This window comes from Panthera uncia, chromosome X (genome assembly GCF_023721935.1).
Source record: "Panthera uncia isolate 11264 chromosome X, Puncia_PCG_1.0, whole genome shotgun sequence".
NCBI lineage: Eukaryota > Metazoa > Chordata > Mammalia > Carnivora > Felidae > Panthera > Panthera uncia.
In genome coordinates, this window is record NC_064817.1 from 112,820,484 (window position 1) to 112,845,694 (window position 25,211).

Here is a 25,211-nt window from a genome sequence, read left to right on the forward strand (position 1 = left end):
GATGAACCCGTCACCTGCACCAGAAGGTTTGGAGATGCCTCAGCAACACAGGTCTGACTGTCCAAGGGACAGCCTCCTACATTCCAGTGCTCTGGCCGCACTGGGCAGCTGTAGCACCAAAATGAATCCTTTCATGAAAGTTTGCAAAGTCTCATTCATCCAGGCTGAGTTCCCGATTGGAAAGGTATTCTTAGAGAGGCCCTACGCAGCAGGCTCATTTCACCTTCAACAAAAATCAGTTCAAAAGGTTTAAAAAGGACAGGGGCGCCTGGGTGGCTCCATCGGTTAAGCGTCTGACGCTTGATTTAGGCTCAGGTGGTGATCTCACAGTTCGTGAGTTTGAGCCCCGCATCGGGCTCTGGGCTGATAGCACAGAGCCCACTTGGGGTTCTCTCTCGGTCTCTCTCTCTCTCTCCATCTGCCCTTACCCCACTCATGCTCGGTCTCTCTATCTCCCTCTCAAAAATAAATAATTTTTTTTAACAAGACTGGATTAATTAAAAAAAAAAAAAGGTTTAAAGGACATTCATGGGAAGCACGCTTGTGAGGTTTCAGCTGAGCGCTGTCTCAAAGATGACAAAACTATCATTCAATCCAACGGAGAAGGGAAAGGAGGTGGGGAATCACATAACATATAACAAAGCAGCTGGCTGCTGTCACTGTTGTAGACACTTATTTTATTATCAGTATAAAGAAACTACCTGTGGCACACACACACAAAATACTATGACGTAAGCCCACCAGGGCCTCCTCCTAGGTGTGCAGGAAGAACACGTTTCCCCAGTCGCCACGTGGCTTTCGCGGGGACCGCTGAGCTCTGCTTAGAGGAAAGGAGAGCAGACGCAATGTGACAGCTGCACCGTGACGCAGGTAAGCGTCTTCTCTAAGCTGCCTCTCACAACGCGGGGCGAGAACGGACGCGACGCGCTCCGTGACGGCAGTAGTACAAAATGGTCATGACAGAGGTCCCCGAGTCACTTAGTGGAAGTGAATCATTGGACTGTGGTGTAAGAAGTGCACCTGTTTTGAGTCCCTGAGATTTGGGGGGCCGCTTTTCATCTCAGCATATGCTAGATAAAGCAATACCTTTAAATAAGAACGATGAAAGCAGCAGCTACTACTGTTTGTGGACCACATAACGCCTATAGGCATGTGCTGAGCACGTTACAAAGGACACCTCATTATCTTCACAAACAAAATCTTCCGGGTCAGTAGAACACTTCTCATTCCATACATTACGAAGCAGACGGGGACGCCTGGGTGGTTCGGTCGGTTGAGTGCCGACTTCAACTCAGGTCACGATCTCGTGGTCCGTGGGTTCGAGCCCCGTGTCGGGCTCTGTGTCGACAGCTCGGAAGCCGGAGCCCGCTTCGGATTCTGTGTCTCCCTCTCTCTCTGCCCCTCCCCTGCTCGCTCTCGGTCTCTCAAAAATAAATAAACATTGAAAAAAAACGTTAAAAAAAAAAAAAAAGAAGCCGACTGAGAAAAGTATCGGTCCAAGGCCTCACAGCCAACTTGCCTGGTTCTAAATGTATTCATTTCACTATACTACAGCTGTCCCTGAGTGTTCCCATTTCAATGTTGTTACCATATTTCACAGGCAAATTTTCACTACTGGAACTTCCTAATGCCAAGGATTCTCTAAGTCACAGAAAAATGCCAGGAACGATCTGGAATAAATGGATTTAAAAAGGACCAAACCAAATATATAAAGGGACACAGCACCAGGTGTCTTTCCAATACAAATGCCACTAAAATCCACTTCAGAAAGTATGATCGAGATCAAAATTCTTGATGGTTCCTGCAGCTATTTTCATTTTAAAAACCACAGCAGCCAAAAGCAGCTGTTATCAACAGATTGGAGGCGCACAGCAGACACAGTTAATTTCTAGGAAGCCATCAGAAAGGCACATGGTTCCTGAAGTAGCATTCTGGTGTTCTTGTCACACAGATGAGATGTTTACAGGAACCACAATAAGTTGAAAAGGGTAAAAACATTTAACTTGTGTCTGAAATGCCTACTTTTAATTTAGATAATGTTTAGTAGCTCTGACAACGGTCACCACCTATGGAAAATACTCATTTTTCAGCCTATGTTATATTATTAAGAGAAAATTCATGATGTGGTACGAGAAATTAGGAAGTGTACCTAATGAGCGTTTTACCTGACACTCTGTAGGACACATCTCAAGAGATTTGTTCTTACACAAAGTGTGAATGTAAACAAATAAAATGGAATTTGTTGGGGTTTTTTCCAACCTGTCTTAGAAGTCATTTCCCATACAAGGGTTCCAAAGCATTTTGAGCGATGGCACCATCACCGGAATATGTGGGTACTGTCCCGGGGGGCCTCCTTAGAGGGATAGCACTCATTTGGATGTATAAATTCTGGTTTGTTTGCTTTTAAAATGTCCAATTATTTTTATTCATGCCTGCTCTATGCTCTTATGTATCTTTGCAATGCCTATCTGCAAATTTTTCTTAAAATAAATGTAGTGTTGAGAAAACCGCCTTTGAAATATCAGGTTGGAGATAGTCTTTCCCAATTAATGGAGCTAAGATAGCCATTAAAAGTTCCTTCTTGTTTGAGGTGTGTAAGTAGGATTCATGCTGAGTGTTGGCAGACTGGTATAATGCGGGGAAAAGTCTATACGAGGACTAAGACATTGGTTCTAGAATTGGTGTGGCCTGATAATATTAAGGAAATGTGAAAAATAATTAGTGCCATTCATTCACTCATTCTTCATTCATTCACTTACCTATCCTCCATTTTTTTCTTTCTTTTTTTAAAAAGCTTATTTACTTACTTACTTCGAGAGGGAGCACACTAGCAGGGGAGGAGGAGAGGGAGAGAGAGAAAATCCCAAGCAGGCTCCGTGCTGTCAGCACAGAGCACAACGTGGAGCTCGATCCTACGAACCGTGAGATCACGACCGGAGGCAAAAGTCAAGAGTTGGGACGCTTCACTAAGAAACCCAGGTGCCCCACTACCCTCCATTTTTCAAACAACCCGAGCTCGCTAGGCTCCAGTCAGTTCAGGGGTTATACAAACTGGTAGAAGATAGCCCTTTCCCCAAAAAGTGCTTTCAGTTAAGTGGATAAGATTCCAAACTTTTTTAAACGTTAAAAACCTGCCCTGTTTACCTTATCAACGTATTGTGAGAATCTAACGAGAGGGCTTATGTGAAACAGGTATTAACTCGAGAGCCCGTACAAAAATTACATGGCCCTGAAACTGGTGTATTGATACAGGAAATATTTTTCTCCTTACATGATCGTCTTGTTACTTTCATTCGAAGTACTTGGCAACACTGAGGTCAGACGAAGGAAGGGAGGAATAAAGACGTGGACGGACAGAAGGTGGGGGCCGGATGGGGGGGGCAGGGAATCAGGTTGATGTCTAGAAGAGGAGAGCTGTGGCAGACAAGAAGCTTTGATTTCATGAGGGTGGCCTCAGAGGAAGAGTAGCAGAGCACTGGGAGCGAAAGGGAAGGATGGAGTGCAGGATAAGGGGTGGGCGCGGGGACACAGTTTTACTCTCAGCCCCTCCTCAAAGATATATGGAAATCAGCCCTACGGGTGAAAAAGCAAACTTTTCAAGCATGACTCAGTCACCAGGGACTAGTAACAGAAATTTACCCACAAAGATCACGGGAAAAAAACAGAATTATTTTAAGGACACAGGGCAATCTTGTAGAAATCAACACAGGAAATAAAGCTGGAATTCACAGAAAACAGAAACTGATCGGGGCCATTCCTGTCCATGTTTCCTTCTCGTCCCCCATCCTTTTCTCCGTCTCTCAACCTAACAACTCGTCTTCATCTTCTTTTACTGAGGCCACACTGCGTCTATTCTCTGCTTTTGTGCCTCGGCATCAGCCTAGTACTTTGGTCTCTGTGGACGGTTTTAACCGTTTGCACCTGCCTGCTCCCAGGTCTACAGGGCTTTTCCCAGGAAGGAAGAGCCTGGACGATGGAGCCAGGGGCCTGGGTTGAAATCCTGAGTCTGCTATTTTGACCTGTGTCATCGTAGTCGGGCCACTGCACCCCTCCTCCACATTTTACCGGGTCGAGGTGAACATGAATGACATTAATCTATGCAAAAACACCTAAAAGAGTGCCCGGCCCCCTAACAGGTGCTTGGATGTGACGCATTCCAAAGATCCCTGTTAGCGCTAGGATTCTGGGATTCTATAAAATGACTCTCTTATTTGACAGACTCAGACGTGCATTAAATCTTATTTACTCCGTAGTTCCTGTATAAATAATGTGGTTACACAGCTCCGTTCCAGGAGTAAAGGTAAATCTGAATCACAACAGATGCAGATACATTCTCAGGCTCCCCACTCCCTGCACCCTACTCCCCCTGGGAGGACGTTAAAATTAGCTACATTTCCGTAAAGCTCAAAACCAGAAGGCATTGATCTGGCATGCCAAATACACTCTGCGATACATATGCATCTGCTTAGAAACTGAAGCGGTGTCTCGATACGGGCTGGCTGGAAGAATTAAAATGGAAAGGGAAATTCGCAAGAATAAATGAGGGAGGAATTCAGAATGAACAGAATGAACAATCTGCTTAGCTTCCTTCAGTCTCTACGAGAAGAGCAGACTCTGGCCACGTGGCGATATTCTTGCACAGAACGATGAGATCAGGGGAGAGGGGGAAGGGTCATTAAATGTGACTGTATGTTTCACTTTGCGAGGTTTCGTTTCCGAAAGGCCATTACCCACCTTTGGAAAACTGGGAAGCGGCCTACTAATGAGTAAACAGTTGAGGGCAAGCCCCCAGTGTGGCGGGATTTCCAGAGCTTCCAGATCCCAGGCTTTGCCAGTTAACAGAAGGAGATGCTTCACGAGCTAAAGCTAATAGACGTTCCTTTCTCCAGCTAACCCTCCTTGCTTCACAGGGAAATGAAAGTGCCCATCTAGGGGCTGGGGAACTGCGTGCGGTGTGTGTGTGCGTATGGGTAGTTGTATGTTCTGAGTGTTTTCTAAAGCATTACGCACTAGAAAGCTCCAAAGATACTTGAATTTTCTAAAAATGTTTTCATTGTGAGAAACCGAATGCTTCAAGGTGCTATTCTTTTTCATTTAGTTACCACCTGATTAGTTATCTTGTCCAAATAAAACTGATCTCTAAATACACGTACAAAGGGTTCATAAAGGGGCACCAGGGTGGCTCAGTCGGTTAAGCATCCGACTTCGGCTCAGGTCATGAGCTCAAGGTTTGAGTTCGAGCCCCGCGTCGGGCTCTGTGCTGACCGCTCAGAGCCTGGAGCCTGTTTCAGATTCTGTGTCTCCCTCTCTCTCTGCCCCTCCCTCGCTCACACTCTGTCTCTCTCTCAAGAATAAATAAACATTAAAGAAAAAAAAGAGCCAGCTTCTGATCCTCTGTCCCCCCCCCCAACACCGCCATCTCCCTGCCCCTCCCCTGCTGATTCTCTCTCTCTCTCTCTCAAAATAAATAAGTCAACTTAAAAAAAGAAAAGAGTTCATTAAAAGGTCATGGTCACTTAATGCAACAGTAAAAGGGATTTTCTTGCAACCATTTCAAGGATCTCACTCTAGTTTTGTCTCCTCCTAAATACATACTTAGTGCAAGCACCAGTCACACATTTAAAGTTATTATGTTAAAATACGCGTGGGGAGGAGGCGCCGACTTCAGCTCAGGTTATGATCTCATGGTTTGTAGGTTCAAGCCCCGCATCGGGTTCTGTGGGGACAGCTCAGAGCCTTGAGCCTGCTTCGGATTCTGTATCTCCCTCTCTCTCTACGTCTCCCATGCTCGCACTCTGTCTCTCTTTCTCTCTCAAAAATAAAATAAACATTAAAAAAAAAATTAAATACATGTGGAGAGTCACAACTTGGTGGGTGCAGAGTTTCCTCTCAAAATGATGAAATGTTTTAGAACTAGATAAAGTTGGTGACTGCACAACATCGTGAATGTACTAAATGCCACTGGAGTGGAAACTTCATTTAGTTATTTTTAATTTTTAACGTTTATTTTTGAGAGACAGAGGGCAAACGGGAGAGGCAGAGAGAGAGAGAGAGAGAGAGAGACAGAATCCGAAGCAGGCACCAGGCTCTGAGCTGTCAGCACAGAGCCCGACGCGGGACTCGAACCCACAAATCACGAGATCATGACCTGAGCCAGAGTCGGACGCTTTACCGACTGAGCCACCCAGGCGCCCCTGGAGCATAAACTTTAAAATGGATAATTAATGTTACACCTTAATAAAGATAAATAACAAAAATGTGTAAATGGATGTTTCTAATAAGTTCAGTTTGTTTTCTTTGGAGTCTGATGAAGTTAATGTTTTGTAGTTCTCTTGTTTTAATGTTTATTTATTTTGAGAAGGAGAGTCAGGTGGGGAGGGGCAGAGAGACAAGGAGAGAGAGAATCCCAAGCGGGTTCCACGGGTTCCACGCAGTCAGCACAGAGCCTGACGCAAGGCTTGAACTCACGAACCATGACACCATGACCTTGAATCTGACGCTTAACCAACTGAGCCACCCAGGTGCCCCTGTTGTGCAGTTCTTTTTTTTTTTTTTTTTAATTTTTTTTTTTTTTTAATGTTTATTATTGAGAAAGAGAGACACAGAGCATGAGCAGGGGAGGGGCAGAGAGAGGAGGAGACACAGAATCCGAAGCAGGCTCCAGGCTCCGAGCCATTGTTGCATCCACACGACTCCTGAAACAGAATGCTACGGACACCAGTGACAGTCACAACAAAGTTTATTACAATGAGAGGCAAGGCCAACCGATCGGGACCAACACTCTTGATAAGAGTGCGGCCCCGAACAGCCGGGGTACAGAGTTTTTATAACCGATCACATCGTTTTATCATCACCTGGGAACAGAACAAAGAAACAATTTCCAGATGAGTTAGAAACAGTTGCCTAATGAGGTGTTTACTTTAAACTTTCTGCCTCTAAGTTGCAACCAGTGGATCTCCTTGACCCTGCCTCTGATGCTCTTTTCTTTGAACTTTTGTTTCCTTAATTGGTGAAGCCTAATTTACAAGAGTATGAGGCGTAATTTATAAGAGTAAAGCAAGGCTGTTGTCTCTTAACCTTCAATGTCAACACAAAGCTGTTATTTTTCAAGCTAAGCATTAGCCCTACACTACAATTTAACCCTTACACCATCAGCCCAGAGCCCGACGCGGGGCTCGAACCCACAGACCGTGAGATCATGACCTGAGCTGAAGTCAGAGGCTTAACCACTGAGCCACCCAGGCGCCCCCCTGTTGTGCAGTTCTTAACGAAATGTTAAGCTATCTTTCCTTTGGCCCCTCTGGCAGCTATATCCGCCCCTGTTGAACGTCTGTCTATAAAAGCAACTCAAAACGGCCCACGTCGCTGAAGTGATAGAGCTGCTTCCTTTGAAAGTGGCATCCATATTTACATACAGGATTTCTCTTTTTCCTTCCCCTGATCCCTTAATGGTTACTCTGGTGATGGAAGCTGACTTAATCCAGCCGTGCTGAAGCAACTCGGAGGCAGTATGTTAAAGTGCTTGTTCGGTGACTGACTACAGCAAAACCCGGAGCAAGTCCTGTCTCCGCTTTCATACACAGTTGCCTCATCGGTGTAATAAGGAAGCGAACTAAATGATCTTTAAGAGCCTTTCTTTTCCTGAAATTAGGGGATTCTGTGGTCTCTGTAAACAGCCTTTTAATAACCAGTACTACAGTGTATATTTAAGTATCATTTTCACATGTTTCTTGGTCATTGGCATATCTTCCTTTGTAACACACCTATTTAAATTTTAGTCATTTTTCTTTTGTCATGTTTGCCTTCTTTTTCTTTGTAATTCTTTATATATTTTGGATTAACATCCTTTGTTGAATATATATTGAAAATACCTTTTCCCACTTCGGCGCTTTCTTCTTTGTTCTTGTATTTTAATTTAAAGAACTTTTTTTTAATGTTTATTTATTTTTGAGAGAGAGAGAGAGACAAGAGTGCGAGCAGTGGAGGGACAGAGAGAGACACACAGAATCCGAAGCAGGCTCCAGGCTTTGAGCTGTCGGCACAGAGCCCGACACAGGGCTCGAACCCACAAACCGTGAGATCATGACCTGAGCCAAAGTCGAATGCCTAACTGACTGAGCCACCCAGGCACCCCTTTTTTTAAAGTAGGCTCCACATGGGGTGCCTGGGTGATTCAATTGGTTAAGCATCTGCCTCTTGATTTTGCCTCAGGTCATGATCTCATGGTTCATCATGGTTCATAAGCGAGCCCCAATGTTGAGCTGACAGGGCAAAGCCTGCTTGAGATTCTCTCTCTCCCTCTCTCTCGGATCCTCCCCTGCTCATGCTCTTTCTCTTTCTCTCTCTCAAATAAAAAATAATAAATAAATAAATAACCAACCAACCAACCAACCTTTAAAGTAGGTTCCATGCCCAGCACGGAGCCCAATGCAGGGCTTGAACTCCTAACCTGGAGATCAAGGGGCACCTAGGTGGCTCAGTCAGTTGAGCATCGGACTTCGGCTCAGGTCATGATCTCACGGTTCTTGAGTTTGAGGCCCACATCAGGCTCACTGCTGTCAGTGTGGAGCCTGCTTTGGGTTCTCTATCCCCTGCTCTCTTTGCCCCTTCCTTGGGGACACTCTCTACCTCAAAAAATAAACAAACATTTTTTTTTTTTAAAGGCCTGAGCTGAAATGAAGAGTCACAGGCTTAACCGACTGAGCCACCCAGGCACCCTGTGTGGAGCCTACTTTAAAAAAAAAAAAATTTTTTTTTAAATAAAGTGAAGACGAAAGCTCCAAAGTAGGAAAAGGTATTTGCAATATATATTTAACAAAGGACTTTAATCCAAAATATAAAGAATTACAAAGAAAAAAAAGGAAGAAAAGGTGCCCCTAATGCTTTATGGCTTTAACTTTCACTTTTAGATCTATGATAGACTTGGAATTCATTTTTAGGTATCAAATGAGATACTGTTGACATGTGGGTAGTTAACTGGCCCAGCACCACTATTTACTCAAAATTGCAAACTTCTCCTACTATACTGTAGAGGCACCTTTGTCATAAACCAAGTTACCGTGTATGTACATGTGGGCCACTTTCCAGGCTCTCCATTGGGACAGCATTGTCCAAATTACTGTGGGTTGCTAATTTTTGACATCTAGGAATGTATATATTCCAGCTTTGATATTCTTCACAACATTTTGATACTCTTGAATAATCTTGTTCTGCTGCATTTCCATCTAAGCTATAGAATTATTACACACACACACAGCCCTTGCTAGAACTGTTATTAAAATTTCATTTAAGGGGCACCTGGGTGGCTCAGTCGGTTAAGCGTCCGACTTGGGCTCCGGTCATGATCTTGCGGTTTGTGAGTTTCAGCCCCGAGGGAGGCTCTGGGCTGACAGCTAGGAGCCGGGAGCTTGCTTTGGATTCTGTCTCACTGTCTCGCTGCCCCTCCCCAGCTTGTGCTCTGTCTCTCTGTCTCTCAAAAATAAATAAATGTAAAAAAAAATTTTTTTTTTAAATTTCATTTAAGTTTGGGAGAATTTACAACATGAAGCCCTTTAATCCATGAAAATGGTAGATCCTGGGGTGCCTGGCTGGCTCAGTCGGTAGAGCATGTGACTTTTGATCTCAGGGTTGTGAGTTTGAGCCCCACACTGGGTGCAGAGATTACTTAAAAATATAATATCTAAAAAAAAAAAAAAAAAAAAAAGGTAGATCCTTCCAGTTACTTTATATTTATCAATTTATCTCATTAGTGTTTTGTAGTTTTCACTGTATAGAACTTGCATGTTTTCATTAAATTCATTACTAGCTATTTAAATTTTTAAATACTATCCTCAATAACATTTTTATTTTCCTTTCCTAATCATCTAATACTAGTATGTAGAATACCACTGCTTTATTATCAATATTGACCTTGCAGTTAGCACCAATTCCAAATTCTCTTATTAAGTCTAAGAATTTGTCTGAAGATAGGATTCTTTTGGATTTTCTATGTGTGTAATCATATCACTTGCAAAAAATGATAGATTTCATCCTTTCCGATGCTTATGAAGTTAATGTATTTTCCTTGCTTTTTGCACTGGTTATGACCTTCAATAAAATGTTCAATAGAACTAGTGATAAGGGCCTTTTGTTTTAGTCCTAATATCACAATGGAGGGTTTAAATATGTCACCGTGAGGGGCACCTGGGTGGCTCAGTCGGTTGGACGGCCGACTTCGGCTCAGGTCATGATCTCGCGGTTGGTGAGTTCAAGCCCCGCGTCGGGCTCTGTGCTGATAGCTCGGAGCCTGGAGCCTGTTTCAGATTCTGTGTTTCCCTCTCTCTGACCCTCCCCCGTTCATGCTCGGTCTCTCTCTGTCTCAAAAATAAATAAACGTTAAAAAAAAAAAAATTAAAAAAAAAAAATGTCACCGTGAGTATCATGTTTGTTGCAGGTTTTCATTTTTTATTTTTTGTAGACTCTTTTCAGATTAAGGAAATTCCCTTCTATTCCTAGATTTTTAAGAGGTTTTATCATACATTAGTTTTAACTTTTATCAAATATTTTTTTCTGTATCTACAAACATTTTTCTGTTATTCTATTAATATGGTGGATTAAATTGATTTTGCAGAGGTAAACAACTCACAGTTCTAGAATAAAACCTGTAGGCCACTATGTATTATCTTATTTACTAGGATTAATCTGGTACTATTTTGTTTATGGTATTTGAATCTCTATTAATAAGATATAATGACACAATTTCTTTTCTAGTAATATCCTTGTCAAATGCTGGTACTAAGGTTATTCTAGATTTACAAAAAGAGTTGGTAAATATTGCTTTTGCCTATATCCTCGGGAACTGTCTATGTACTTTTTTTCTTATCCAAACATTTGAAAGAATTCACTAATGAAGCCATCCGGGATTGAGCTTGGGTTTGTGGGAATATTTTTACTAACAAATCCATTGTCTATAGAAATTCAGATTTCTTACTTCTTACATCTTGTTCAATACGGTGTGTGCATGGTTTAAGAATCTGTCCATTTTGGGACACCTGGCTGGCTCAGTCAGAAGAGCATGCGACTCTTGATCTGGGGGTCTTGAGTTCGAGCCCCATGTTGGGCACAGAGATTACTTAAAAATGAATCAATAAATTGTTAAAATATTTTTTAAAATTTTAACAAAGAGTTTTTGTCCAGTTTAGCCAAAACTTCAAAAGTATTAGATATTAGTCACAGTATCTTTGTATCATCTTGTATATTCCTTTAATCTTCATTATTTAATACTTTCTGCTTTCATTAGATTTAATTTGCAGCTTCTTGATATGAATACTTAGATACTTGCAGCCTTTTTCCTCTCTAATATATGCATGTATTAGTTTCCCGTCATGGCTATAACAAATTACCACCAGCACAGTGGTCGAACACAACACAAATGTATTACTGATCAAGTGTTCACGACTACGCATTTGCTACTCCCTGCTCTGCCTTGACTCCACTGTAGTCAGGCTTCTCGAGTCCCCACAGTCCCCTGAGCTCTGGCTTTTCCCCAAGCCTGAGCAAACCAGAAAATGCAGATCATGCCCGTTTTTATCAGCTTATTCGGACACAGGCAGACAGGACTGACACTTCCTCCCCCACTCCCAACTTTTCCTCACTTACTGTGTAAAAGAGAAGCCTGTGTTTGATTGTGAGATACTTGGAGATTTCTTCCTATTGCAATAGTCAGTTTGAATCAAGTCTTTTCTTTTTTTTAAAATTTTTTTAAATGTTTTATTTATTTTTGAGACAGAGAGACACAGAGCATGAACGGGGGAGGGTCAGAGAGAGAGGGAGACAGAATCTGAAGCAGGCTCCAGGCTCTGAGCTGTCAGCACAGAGCCTGACACGGGGCTCGAACCCACGGACCATGAGATCATGACCTGAGCCAAAGTCGGACGCTCAACTGACTGAGCCACCCAGGCGCCCCGAATAAAGTCTTTTCTTACCTAATTACGTATTACCAGTTTCCTGGTGCCATGATTTAAAGAGAGTACAGACTATATACTGGACTCTGCTGTCTTCACTCGGGTTGATTTACGCCAGGTTCTCAGACCCTTTGTCCCTTCCTGGCTGGGGAAATTAGGTTCACAAGTTAAATTCCAAGTCCAAATCCAGTGTTCCAGACATTTGTTGTAGCATAATGGCGAGTTACTTTGATTTTGTTAAAACGGGGTTCTTCCTGGGGCGCCTGGGTGGCTCAGTCGGTTAAGCATCCCACCTCGGCTCAGGTCATGATCTCACCGTTTGTGGGTTCTACCCCGCGCTGGGCTCTATGCTCACAGCTCAGAGCCTGGAGCCTACTTCGGATTCTGCATCTCTGTCCCTCTCTGCCTCTCCCCTGCTTGTGCTCTCTCTCAAAAACACATTAAACATTAAAAAATTAAAAAAAAAAACAAACAACGAGGTTCTTCCTGGTGTTTTTCTGCTTAACTCCTGGACAGAGTGTTTTTTTGTTTTTTGGTTTTGTTTTGATTTTTGTGGGTTTTTTGGTTTTTGGTTTTTTTTTTTTTGCTTTTTCAAGTGGGGTGGCGGGGGAGGATTTAATACACGATTCCTCTTTGAACAAGACTTGTCAGGGCTGTTTTGCGAGGTCTCTTGCGTTTGAGTCTTCACCTAATCCCAAGGGTGGTTCTCACTTCACAAAGCATACCACCTAATCCTCCTCTGCCCACCATATACTATTCCACGATATCACTCATTTGGTCCGCTGTCCCCCAAAATGGCAAAATTTCACAAACGGTGATTTGGAACTTCAACAGCCTCTTTGCGAAATGGGTCGTACTCAAATTGGCTCATCTAAGCCCTTTCCATCACCCGTCTTCCTTCCTCTCATTGATCCTCCTTCCTCTTTTCACCCCCTTTGACCTCTTTAGCTACCTTGAATCTTTTGATCGGTCTCCGTTCAATATCCCCACCTCCTCTACCTTCCTATCCGTTCTGACCATAGCTTTCCTTTCCCACCCCAGCCCCTCAACTCTCTATAGTCAGGAGAACATTATCATGTCCCTCTACCCCCGTCACAACCTCTTGATGTTCTCACCTGAAGGGAAGCTAAAACCACCAGAAGCTAACTGGAAACAGCCTGTATAATGCACCCCCTCAGATGTGCTTTGGAGACACAGGGCTGCTTGGGGCCACCTCAGTCCCCCACCCCAAATTCAGTCCACAGTCTCCACGAGATTACACCTCCCCGAAAAGAATCCCGGTGGCCTCCACAAATGGCGTTGTGAACACTCTGGCCTTCATTTTCAGCAGGTAAACTCAACCTGTCCCATCTCCCAGAAATACAATCCTACTAAATTATAAGAGCGGGACCGAAATGAGAGCTAATATTTTTATATAAACCAGGGAGTCTTCTATTTCTGCATTTTTGGCTGACTCGGAGCTATAAACTCTCTATGTGTATCTGTGTGTTTACGTTTGTGTGTCTGCATACTAAAGCTCCCAGAAATCGATAAAACTGAATTATTTCCAACATATACAAAAAGCATTCTTAGCGAAATCAGCCCAAATGTTTTAAGAATTTAAGCTCACATAGTTTAGGTCAATTGTAGGCAAATCAGACTAGTTGAATATTATTCATGTAATAAAAACAGCTGGGTCTTCGGTTATCAACATTAAGTTGACACATTTTTATTACAGTTGGGCTTGGGCTTATTCTTGTTGAACTTAATGCAGGTTCAATGATCAAATAAGTTAGCACGACAATCACTAGATACTGATGATAATGAAAAATGCAAATCTGTGTTTACATAAACGGACTCATTCTTCTGACAAACTTTGTCACAGCAATTATGTATCATAACCTGTCAGCCTTAAAACGTTGGAGTATCTCTTTAGTAACTTAAAACTTTTAGATTTATGTTAAACTCAGTTAAATAGTACGCGTTTATTAAGTACCTAGATCATTTCTAAGCAACATAAAATACTGAAACATTACTCCGTGCACGTTTAAATTTATATAACCTTTTCTTATTCTCCATGGTATAGAGAGGCTAAATATATTTGGATCAGTTAATAAACATGTTCTTTTTGCCACATTGAGAGATTATACTATAAGGAAGCATATACTTTTAAAAAAGAGTTTATACTATAAGGAAGCATATACTTTTAAAAACTCTGGGTAATACATTCATAAACTTTGCTAATCAGCTACCAAATGATGGTGCATGACAGCTTACAATGATCTAGTGTTCTCTGTAAAATATGTTACTCGTTATTAAAAATGAGAAGGAATATCTGTAAAGGAGCCTACTAGAAACAGTGGAAGAGGGGAATGACTTTTACGCACGGTGTGCCAAGGATGCTTTTGTTAAGAAAGAAAGAGTAGTTTTGCCCTAAAATATTTTCAAAAAGAAAAAAAAACCTAAGTGGCTATGAAAAGCTTTAAAAGCTTCACAGAAAAGGGACTTTATTTGTCTTGGTCCAAACTGGCTAAGATTTAATTAGTTTTATGAGAGCTTTATAAAAGACCTGGAAAACGAATACTGTCAAGTCTCGGAGATTCTTTTCAGGGTTACCATACCATCTGCCATATCCTACTGTGGTTTCTGTGGCAGTATCGAAGGTTTCTGTCCCAAATTGACACATGTGAGAACTGAAGAAAGTGGTTACAGAATCCATTTGAACTTCTTGGCCATCACACGTTTGTTAAGCATCTACTATGTGTAAGACACAAGACCAGTAAGACACAATGATGTTGACCTGTTAAGTGTTCTTTGAAACATGGCTAAAATGCAATCTATTATGTTAATTATTATCTATGCTGTTGTAAAGATTAGTGATTTACTATGTGCTTTAGTGCATATTTCTTTTAAGTATGTTCCTGCTTTTTTTTTTAAGTGTATTTATTGAGAGAGACAGTGCGGGTGGGGGGATGAGGGGAGGGAGAGAGGGAGAGAGGGAGAGGGAGAGAGGGAGAGAGGGAGAGAGGGAGAGAGGGAGAGAGGGAGAGAGAGAGAGAGAAATGAGAATGCCAAGCAGGCTCCATGCTGTCAGCGCCGAGCTGGATGTGGGGCTCAATCTCACGAACCGTGAGATCATGACCTGAGCTGAGATCAAGAGTCAGGCACTTAACTGACCGAGCCACCCAGGTGCCCCTCGTGCATATTTCTTAAAAAAAAAAAAAAAAAAAAAAAAAAAAAAAAATTCAAGCAGTGAGAAGTAAGAGGCTTCTGAATTCAGTGCTGTTTCTAAACTGATAATACAGAATGTTACTTGGAAAAAGTCTGGACTATGTGGTGCACACAAGCAGTGCTTCCCGAAGGAGTTCTTGGCTTTTACATTGCACCGTGTTTCTCAAAGTTTGTTTTTGTGAAGAAAACATTTTATAACGTAAAAAAAAAAAAAAAAAAAGACCTTTAGTGTCAAATATACTGATGCAAAACGAACTTTGTTTTCTGTGAAAATGACATTTTGTGTCTTTCTTTACTTCCTGAGTAATCTGCTTAGAGAGCAAAGATACTCAGTTTTATCAGCATAATTTCCTGTGCTTTATATTGACTTTGTCATGCCCTTGATGATTTCAGAGAACCAAGGCTCATTTTCAAGAGTTAAGGGTTTTTTTTTTAATAATTCTGTTATTTCCTATGTTTACTTTGTAAATCTCTTCTTCTCACTTTGTTCTAGAAGGTAGCCAAGTATTGTTCCTCGCTGAGTCATGATTCTGTTTAACATTGTCAGATTAAATAAATGCTTATCATTCTCTAAAATTAAATTTGTAACATTGGTAAAATATTATTCATATGGATCTCAAAAATTATATATACAATTTCTAAAAATTTCGTTCATTCTTTCCTGTATCCTTTTTTTCTTTCCTCCAGTGTCGCCTTTGCCATCCACAAAGCTCTGACATTGCGTCCTCAATTTTTCAGTATTTTCTTAAGATAGATTTCAGATACAAAATTTCTGTCCAAATGGTATGAGCATTTTTACCCTAAATTTTATTTCAGACACATAAATTCCAAAACCCTCATACGCTTATTACGACAACTACAACAATAGAGAAGTACGTAACGTAAAATTATATATATGGTAACATCTGATTTGGCAAGGGCGTGGAGGAACGGTATCCTCACGTACAGGTGATGGGACTGTAAATCGGGATATCCACTCCAGAGAGCGATTTAGCAATCGATACCGTGAAGAGCCAAAAACGTCCACACTTGTACGACCCAGGAGTTCCTTGCCGCAGAATCTCTCCCACACAGCGCAAAGAAACACAAACGTTATTCATTTTAGAATTGTTTATCATCATTAAAAACTGGAAATAGACTGAATGCCCATCAGCATGGAACTTGATCAGTAACTTGCTGCACATCATACAATAGAATACTATACAGCTATGAAATTAAATGAACCAGAATGCACTGCAGCACAGATGAAACTCACACACATATTAATGAGTTTGAAAAGGTAAGTTGAAGAAGGATTTGTAAAGCTTGCCACTTATATGAAACTTTTAAAAAGAAAAACTGTACTATATCTTTTCTGTAGCTGTTTATATAGAAACTAAAAAGTGGAAGAATACCTTTCAAACTCCTACTAGTGTTTATCTGTATGGGGAGTTGGGAGAGAACGGAAATCAGGATGGGGATAGAAGTTAAACAGGATAGTAGACGTATCTATAATAGTTTAATGGAAAGGAATGTGGTCATTATATTCCTTGAGCAACTCCCAGCTCTAAGAGAGGGAAGGGGGGGGAGGGGAGGGGAGGGGAGGGGAGGGGAGGGAAGGGAAGGGAAGGGAAGGGAAGAAAAGGTTCCACAATATTCCCAAAGCATTATTCTGAATTGTGGATGTATCATTGGTTATCTTCTCATACATAATGCCAAGTTTTAGTCTTTTAGAGAAGAAGGAAGGGGGGAGGCATCAATGATTAATAAAACTATTCTTCTCTCTAGTGGCTCTCCGTCCTTTTAATCACTCACACACATGCACACTCACACAGGAAGTTCTTCCTGGAGGTGTAGCAATATTTCAAATACTGTAGCTGATAAATGATCACTTGCTAGAACTACAACAGTCCATGTGATCAAGCTGGCTAATATCTGGAAATATTCCGGGTGGGTCTCCAGGAGGGGCACAGGCAACTGCCTACTGAATAATTCGCACAGTTGCCAGCCAAGGAAAAACACGCGTCTTAACCAATACGTTGTGAAAACAGAATATATATCTGAACGCAGAAGTCCATCATAGTGGTGACATTTGGACAGGAAGCCCCTTTCCAGCTGTGAATATGAATAAGAATTCAACTATCACCTAAAAATCAGGGGGGATGCCGCCGTAGGTTAATTGCATTTTAATCCAAATGCCCTTAACATTTTAACTTATCATTAATCACTGACGATGTGGTCGTGTCATCTCAAAATGCACCGACAGACGTTATAGAATATTTCGTGCTCTTTGTGCAAATGCAAGTTTTGAGCATTTCCAGGCCTTTAAAGAAAGAAAAAAAAAAAGCCAAAACTGTGTGTGACAAAACAAAAGCTGAACGGTTAATGAGAATGGAACAAAAGAACTATCGGGAAATGAACCCATCCGGCTCCTTTGTAAGGAAAGGCTTCTGCCTTGATCGGGATTACTATAACATGGAGACAGTCTTGCTCAGATGGTTTCCCTGATGTGAAGCAGTATTGCTTACGGAACACGGGTCCGTTTCCACAGAGAAAATTATTTAAGCCACATCGTAGATTATCTAGCATACAATCAAGGATAGCTACTTGCGTGTAAGGCCTATAGTCAGCTAAAAATGATCTAAGTATTATTACACTTGAATACGTCATCACTTGTTTTACGTGTGCACCATCAATGTGTATTTAATAATTCTTTTCAACCATGGGTTTTCTCAGCTCAATGAGATTTTCAAAGTTCCCACGTCAATGTTATTTACTCTCGGACATTTCATCCCTTTCCAAAGGCCGTTCGGACTTTTGTGGTCGCTGTGGAAAAGTAAATGAGTGATTTGAAAAACGTAGTAGCTCTTGATCTTTTCTGATTAAATGACTTATTCCTTTAAATGACTGACCTTTAAAAGGTCTGCCACCATGATGGCATTCTCAATAATACTCGCTTGACCCCATTCCAGTTGTTTTAACACTGTTAAACACTTAGAATTTTATAAGCACAACATCTGCGGATTTTACAATTTAATATTGTAAATTGAGGTCAGCAGGAGAGACAGGGCTACCTGAATTGTGGCGCACTTTCACACACACTCTTATCTTGAATATCCAGACGATGTTCCTGAATGTCAGTTGTAACAGGAAGATGTGTCTCTGAAAAATTCTAACGAAAATCTGATGTTGCCATCAGTATTGTGAAGGTTACATTTTTATAGAGCAGCATCGATCACCTCAAGATCAGTAAACTGAGATTAAAACATGGATTCTTAAAATGTAAATGAGGTAGAGCCCAAATCTTAGCAGAACACAAAGGTCAATTTTGTTTTATCAAGAAAGCATTACTATTATCACATCTTTCAAACTATTTTATACTCCTTTAATGCCATCTTCTTTGGGGAAAATAGGTCTTTAAAATATAGAGGTAGGGGCATCTGGGTGGCTCAGTCGGTTCAATGAGCGACTCTTGATTTCACTCAGGTCATGATCCCAGGGTCATGGGATCAAGCCCCACATAGGGCTCTGCACAGAGCATGGGGCCTGCTTAAGATTCTCTCTCTCTCTCTCTCTCTCTCTCTCTCTCTCTCTCTCTCTCCCTCTCTCCCCCCGCGCCCCTCTCCCCTGATCATCATGCTCTCTCTAAAATAAAATTTTAAAAACTAAAAAAATAAAATAAGATATATAGCTAGTTGGCTTTCTATTTCTTTCATATAGATAATTTATATGTCAAAAGTAAAGTTAGAAGTTCATTCTGTAATGGGGTTTATTAGAAAAAAGGTTTAAAAATTTTAAAACCTAGGTTTGTTTTCTAGTTAATATCTTTGCATCCCCAAATTCAACATTATTCTTCTTGGTTTGAAAAATGATTATTTACTGAAAGGAACTTTAGAGAACATTGGGTAAACAGATCACAGATTTGGTATTACGATTTGACAAAAAAATGCCAAAATTTATTTTCATTTAACGACTGAATCACATAGCTTGATCAAATGCATCAACGCCACAAATCGACAACCAAAACCACCAAGTTAGACTTTAGGTAATGTTATTAAAACACAAATTCAAGACACTTCCAGTGTCAAACAGTGTATCTTGGAATGCAAGTACTTCCTGTCAAAACTTGAAATACATTCAAGTATCCTAACTCGGATAAATGAAAAGATGTGTGTGGAATAAAAGGAGAGTGGGAGGACCTGAGAGGGCTTTTAGAGGCCGTAAGCACTGCCGAGATTATGATGCCCACTGCTCCCGTTTGTAATGAAAATAAAAGGGCCACTGGACAACAAAGTGATTACTAAGGAAATACACAACAAAATCCTGAGGTGTTTGCCGGTAACCAGTCTGATGCTGTGTTTTCTTTGGAAATATAGATTGGCTTTTTTTCTAAGATCATTTTTGTTATCTCTGCTTTACTACTGGGCTCTAGCCTCGGTCCGCCCAATAAATAAGTCTTCATACGCTGACAAAAGACTAAAGACAGGCAATATTTTCTCTCTTCTCTCCCCCAGATGCTGAAACCCTGAAATTCCAAGACCTCTGATCTTAATATCAATGCAAAGAAAAATCCCAGACAGACTGCCAAATAGGTGACTTTAGAGCCCTAACGAAGTAGAGGTTAGTAGCAGCTAGTTAATAATACCAGATTGTACAGGGGTGCCTGGCGGGCTCAGTCGGTGGAGGATGTGAGTTTGAGCCCCGCGGTGGGTGTAGAGATTGCCTAAAAACAAAATCTTTTAAAAAGTGAAACAAAATAGGGGCACCTGGGTGGCTCCGTCAGTTCGGCATCTGACTCTTTCTCGATCTCGGCTCAGGTCACGATTTCACAGTTTGTGGATTTGAGGCCCGCGTCAGGCTCTGCGCTGACGGCACAGAGCCTGCCGGGGATTCCGTCTCTCCCTCTCTCTGCCCCTCCCCTGCTCTCCCTCTTCTCTCAAAAATAAGTAAACAAACTGAAAAAGAAAATAAAAGAATACCAGGTCACGTTAACAATTTTGGACTACCAACCAGGGGCACCTGGGTGGCTCAACCAGCTGAGTGTCCCAACTTCAGCTCAGATCACGATCTCCCGATGCGTGAGTTCGAGTCCCACATCGGGCTCGTTTCTGTCAGCCTGTCAGTGCAGAGCCCACTTAGGATTCTCCGTCCCCCTCTCTCTGCCCCCTTCCCCACTTGCACTCGCCCCAAAACAAGTATTACCAAAAAAAAAATACAATCTTAGATTACCAGGCTGGTTAATATAGTAGAAAGGCGTATGTGTGTGCACATATTTTTTCCTTGGTGTAAACAAGTGATTTGTGAGGATCTTTTGGTATACATTTCGACAAAAGGGAAAAACAAACAAAAGGACGATAAAGTGAAGTGCATTTTTAACTGCTTGAATGGGCTAATCGACAGTCATTTGCCCATTCATTCATCCATTCATTCGATGACATTATTTAGTGACTAGTATTATATATAGCCAGCACCGACATTCACGGGTGAATAAAACATAATCTCTTACTTTCATGTGAGGAGGAGGAGCGGGGAGGGGCAGCGGCAGTCGTGTGGTAACAGTGAGGGGTACGAACTCTAGTTGGTAAACTGGATTCGCTTGCTGGGTCAACCATTCCATATATCCATATGACTTCTGACTTGTTCTTTAATTTCTTTACACATTGGTTCTTTGTGTACGATGAAAAGTATTAATATTGGGTCATACCGTCACGTGTCGATTAAGCGACGTTACGTATGCGGCACACGTGTGTGCTACCTGCCCGTCACAATCCAATAAACTCGTTTTCACGTTATCACCTGTATCGAAATATAGTCCCATTCTGGGCTGCTGGGGATTAGGACCTTGATACGTGAATTTGAGAGGGACACCATCCGTGCCGTAATGGTGAGTGGCCTCAAATCAACAAACGAAAACCTTTCTAACAACTGGAGATGAGAAAAGCTGGCATGGGCTGTCTTAATATGTGGTGGGCTTCCCGTTACTTGAAATAAGCCAGCAAGACCAAGAGCTAGAATTGATGTTGAAAGGGACCCCTTCGAAATTGGGAGAAAGGTTGGGTTCAGTTATATTCCTGCTTTTGTTTCTATCTTGGTAAGTAAGCAGCAATGTGAAATTACCCACGTGCATTTTGCTCTGTTCAGTCATTTCCTTGTACAACCGAACAGCGGACAGCCAATACGGCGAAGAAAGCTGGGTAAGTTGCTCAGTATTTGGATATGAGTGATCGGACTCATAGTGCTCTATTTCTGCAGCGATTTATCATTTACGCAAACTTTTTATGCATGTTGTTTTACAATTTCATAATAACGACTATGATGGTAGAGGGATTATTAGCATCTTCTTATTTACAGACCTCGGGATTGACCAGGAAAACTGCCCCAGACCGACTTTTCTTCCCACTATTCATTCAACCCTGGGTCTGTGAGAAAACACAGCAATATATCCTGAGCCACAGGACAAAAGTAATACATCTTTCCCAAGTGTCCATTTTTCTTGATGGTGGTGAGTTAAATCATGATTTTCAGATCAAAATAAACATGGATATATTTTTAAGTGAAAGGCAATCTCTTCTTAAATTTCTAAAATAAAAACGATTTACGGAAGGTTTTTGCTCATGGCAGACTGATGTGGAAAAGTCCCAAGATAGCCCTCGTGTATGGGACCCAAGACTTTCCTACGCCTTCAGGAAGCTGCGATGAGGAAGTTTAAGAAAGTCTGCCATTTGATGCCATCAGCTTGCTGTAGAGGGACACTGGTCCTACCTGAAGAAGTGATTTTTGTATGCAACTGATCGTCCATCTAATAGAAGCTGCTTATAAAATACGGTTTACTGCACGCGGTCGCTTCATTCCCAGCTAATTAATCCATCAGAGAGAGGCTCCAGTAATAATTACTTTCACTCCTGTCCAATCAACCTGGGCCAGATTTATGCCCGTGACCCTGAGAGAAGACTCTAATCTCAAACGTCTGGATACGTCTATTATAATATCTTCCGGCATGTTTAGAATAGCGATAACAGTTAATGAAGGATATTCTTTTATTTTTAATCTAGCACCAGAAAACACAAATTGAGTCGTGTTGCCAAAAGGGGTTAGGGTTTAATTATATTGAAAAATCTTTTAATTCTCGCAAAGAGCCAATTTCACCTTTCTGAAGCGAATATTATTTATTTCTTGGATTCTGAGATCCTGCTTCTAAAACATGGCACTTTGACGGGCGCCCGGGTGGCTCAGTCAGCGGAGCACCCGACTTCGGCTCAGGTCATGATCTAACGGTTCGTGAGTTCAAGCCCGGCTTTGGGCTCGCTGCTGACAGTGTGGAGCCTGCTTGGGATTTTCTCTCTCTTTCTGTCTGCCCCTCGCTCACTCGCACTTTGTCTCTCTCAAATAAATAAATAAATAAATAAATAAAATAATTAATTAATTAATTAAAAATAAAAACTAAAACATGGCGACTTGAAGTGGCCGATTAGATGTGACTATTTTGATGCGGCTGAGTGAAAACAGCTATGGTAAGTTGTGGAAACTTTTTTCTCATCAAGTAACATGAGCAATATACACCGTTGGCTCTCCTCTCATCTCTGAGTTTTACCTACACCAGCGATCTGTGACATCTGGTGAGGGTCATCGATGAGGGAAGACGTAGACAATGAGTGCACATTACTTGCGTGTAAAAGGCGTATTTTGATGTGGCTCTTTCGACTCAGCTGCACTGAAACTCTCCCCCTATCTCATCAGCTACATCCATTTAATCACTTCACTGACCTCTTCCAGAATCTGGATTCAGCCAGGCCAGGCATAGGCCTTTCAGCAGCCTCCCTTCCGAGTCTAGATTGGCTGAAGACTTTGTGAGGGTAAGTTGAGGGGATGGGTGAGTTATTCTCCTCTGGGATTCCCTACATGCTAACGAACTGGCGGATCTTCTAGACCAGTGGGCATCAACCTTCAGTGTCATCAGAATGACCTGGAAGTCTTGGTAACACAAGAGATTCTTGGGTCCTGCTCCAAGAGGTTTTGCGGGACAGCGACAAAGATTAGTTTGCATTTCCAACAAGCTCCTGAGGGATCGTGACGCGGCATGTTCAGAGCCACACCTGGAAGGCAACCAGCCTACAACTAGGCCCGGTCTTCAACCTCGGTGTGGGTACGCACTAAGAACTTCTTAGAAAGAGGCAAGGTCTCACTTTTGAGGGTATATAAGCATACTACAATGCAAACTGTACTTAACTTCTCCCCTCTAGTTCGTCAAAAGCCTGTCAGTACCTCTCAGCCCATTTTTAATTAGTGTTCTCGGTCCTACAAAATGCCAGCCCGGAATCTCTGCACGAGATGACCTTTACCTTCTGTCTTGCCTGGCAAGCAAGTCAGCACTCTGCGGAATTGCCTGGTGGGTTTTTTTTCTTCGAAATCCGCACGCATTTCCTCTTCCCTGGGTCCGACACCAGCCTAGTGAACATCCCGTTCCGAAAATGCTCCTTTCTCACAAGTCGCTCTGGCATTAAGACATTTGTACTCTGTTTTATACTCTCGTTCCCACAGGATCCTGCTTCTGCTTACCTTTTTACTGACAGTCCTGGTTTCTCTGTGCACAGTATTCCCAAGGCCAGACTCTCTTCTCTATTACCCCTCTTCATTTTAGCCACATTGGAGAAGCAATTCTGCACAATGGTTAAGGGCCGCACTTAAACTGTTTAAAGCACCTACGTTAAATCCTATCCCTCCCGCTTACTAACTGCAGTAGCTTAGACATGTTATTAGATCTCTGACTCAGTGTGTCATATGCAAAATGTGGATAATAATGCCTGACCTCATATGGTTGTTATGAGGTTTGAGGATTAAGTTAATTATTCTTTCTAATTTTTTTAACGTTATTTATTTATTTATTTTTGAGACAGGGAGAGACAGAGCATGAACAGGGGAGGGGCAGAGAGAGGGAGATACAGAATCCGAAACAGGCTCCAGGCTGAGCTGTCAGCACAGAGCCCGACGCGGGGCTCGAACCCACGCACGCGAAACCATGACCTGAGCCGAAGTCAGACGCTCAACCGACTGAGCCACCCAGGCGCCCCCAGAAAAGGCAGTTTTATCCTCGATATTGCTTTGAAATTCATTTGTTCATTTTTCTGTTAAAATTAGTATTTTTCTCTCTTCGAGTCTTCAATGGATGGCAGGCTTGTTTCTGCCACTGAGCTCTCCGCCTTTTCGAGGTTGCTCTCAACCTTCCACCCTCAAATCTAAAGACTTCTTCTCTGTCCCCATTTTCCTCCATTGCATCTTTAAACGCTGTGGAACAATCTATCTTGGCACACTCTGTCATGATTCAGATTTATCTTTATAAAATTTACAATATTTCCTCTGCTTAAGTCATTGCTTTCCTCCCCTTTACCAAATTAGCCTGCATCAAACACCAAAGAAACACGCCTGAAAAGCACAACGAAGCCTAATGATAACCCTAGAATCCTAAAGAGTTATCAACGAACACGTACACATAAAGACTACGGAGACTCCTTTGCGTCACATTATACTTCTTTAGAAAGGAGGGTCTAAGTATCCGGTAAAAGATCAGAGGAGGGGATCTCAACGCCAGGGATCAGGCTTCATCTACTTTTTGTGCTACTCGGGCCCCAAACTTGTACACTTCACAGATCCACAAACAAGTCCTAGTTAATTGGGCCTACCCTCCTTAAAAGGAAATTTTGTAACCATGGTTTTTTATAATGTTTATTTTTGGGAGACAGTGCAAGCGTGGGAAGGGCAGAGACAGAGAGGGACAGAGGATCTGAGGCGGGCCCTGTGCCGACAGCAGTGAGCCAGATATGGGGCTCGAAGTCACGAGCCATGAGATCATGACCTGAGCCGAGATCAAACGCTCCAATGAGCCACCCAGGCACCCCTCACAACCATGTTTTAGTACTGGAGCATGATCTTGGGGATCCCACCACTCCAGACCCACCCTAATTGCCACATTCAAGTATCTGTTCTCTCCTCTTCCAGAAAGGTGCTCTGATAAATAAGCTTTTCTCGGTTTTATTGACACCTAAGGAGGTACCTGCCTGATCTGCCCCTTCATTGGGCTCAGGC

At 42.0% G+C, this 25,211-nt stretch overlaps 2 non-coding genes across 2 annotated transcripts; one reads left to right on the forward strand and one right to left on the reverse strand.

The window, feature by feature from the left end:
- The first annotated feature begins 9,581 nt into the window (after positions 1 to 9,581).
- On the forward strand, positions 9,582 to 9,654 carry TRNAK-UUU (transfer RNA lysine (anticodon UUU)). Its single transcript has one exon. It is a non-coding gene; the product is annotated as a tRNA-Lys (tRNA).
- Positions 9,655 to 24,110: 14,456 nt separating this feature from the next.
- TRNAR-UCG (transfer RNA arginine (anticodon UCG)) lies at positions 24,111 to 24,194 on the reverse strand. Its single transcript has one exon. It is a non-coding gene; the product is annotated as a tRNA-Arg (tRNA).
- Between the last annotated feature and the right edge of the window lie 1,017 nt (positions 24,195 to 25,211).